Genomic DNA, 1315 nt, shown 5'->3' on the forward strand with positions numbered 1-1315 from the left:
CACAGATCTACTCATTTACACAATGTAACAGAAGTACATATTTAACTAATTCAGTGTAAACAGAGACTTGATAGTCCAATGTTCTCTCACTCATTAGGACACGTTGTAAGTGTGTGCAGCAAACTACTATAAAAAAGAAATGGCTGCTTATCTCCAGTGAACGGTTAGGATTGGCATCATAGGATCTCTAGCAAGATATCTTTGGCAATAGGCAGAGATTCCTAGATCTAATAATCCAGGAATGCATCCCACAAATTCTTTATTAGGTGCAAGTATATAAAAGACAGGAAGTGTGTATTAAAATGGGTAGTCTTATGCATAGATGGTAGTACACTAACTGAAAGATTTCAGATATTATTCCATAATAAGTGACTGACAGTCTATACAAAACCTTTGTCTGCCAAGGTACCAATATACTTGTCAACAGAAGAGGAAGAAGAAGAATAGGAAACAGACATAAATAACTTAAAATACTAAGAATACACTTAAATACACAATATGTGAACAGTAATTTAAAATATTTCTCCTTGGGTTTGCCACAGTTGAATTTAAGTTTTTGCACTTGCACGCCCAGGCCAAAATATTTCTTTGATATATCTCCACTCTGATTTGGACACTCATTAACAATGGAAAAAGTATGTGAGGATTCATTTTTCCTACAATCTTCTCAAGGGCAGTAACATTACTAAAGTAAGTATTCACTGAAACAACCGAGTGTCATGGCTTTATTCTGTTTCAAGTTAATGTATTTTCAAAACTTTGACCTTTGGCCACTTTTAAAAATAACTTTACTGGACATGGCACCACTTGATATGCAGTGGCCCACAGATGGGCACACAGATCAGGGTTCCTGATAGAGTAACATTCAGTGAAATAGTGTCAAACACTTTAAGCTCAATTTATGGTTATGTTGTGGGTGGCTTTTGTGTGTTTGCATTCAGTTTTTTTCTTTAATTCCCTTGTAGTGTCAATACATTTCAGTAATGTCATTGTATCTAATTAAACCAAATGCATGTACGCAACTTCCATTATTATCCACATCACTTATGCATAGCCTACTCACAATACCACATCCAGTTGACCGTTGATGTCTTTTATTCACAGTCGGACATTATCAAAGGACAGAACTCAGTTATCAATAATGTTGTGATTCAGGACTACTATGGATGAAGCTATAGATCATGTTCTGGATAATGCTTCTACACAGCACTAGTCTCCAACATCTAATTAAGCATTGCACATTCCAGACAATTATACAATTATTACATGCACAGAATAGGATCTAAATAAACCAATATAAAGTCAGCATATAAAA

Source organism: Alosa pseudoharengus, unplaced genomic scaffold (assembly GCF_046254945.1).
Source record: "Alosa pseudoharengus isolate Yale_2024_CS ecotype anadromous, Long Island Sound unplaced genomic scaffold, YU_APseudo_1.1 YU_APseudo_1.1_scf_20, whole genome shotgun sequence".
NCBI lineage: Eukaryota > Metazoa > Chordata > Actinopteri > Clupeiformes > Clupeidae > Alosa > Alosa pseudoharengus.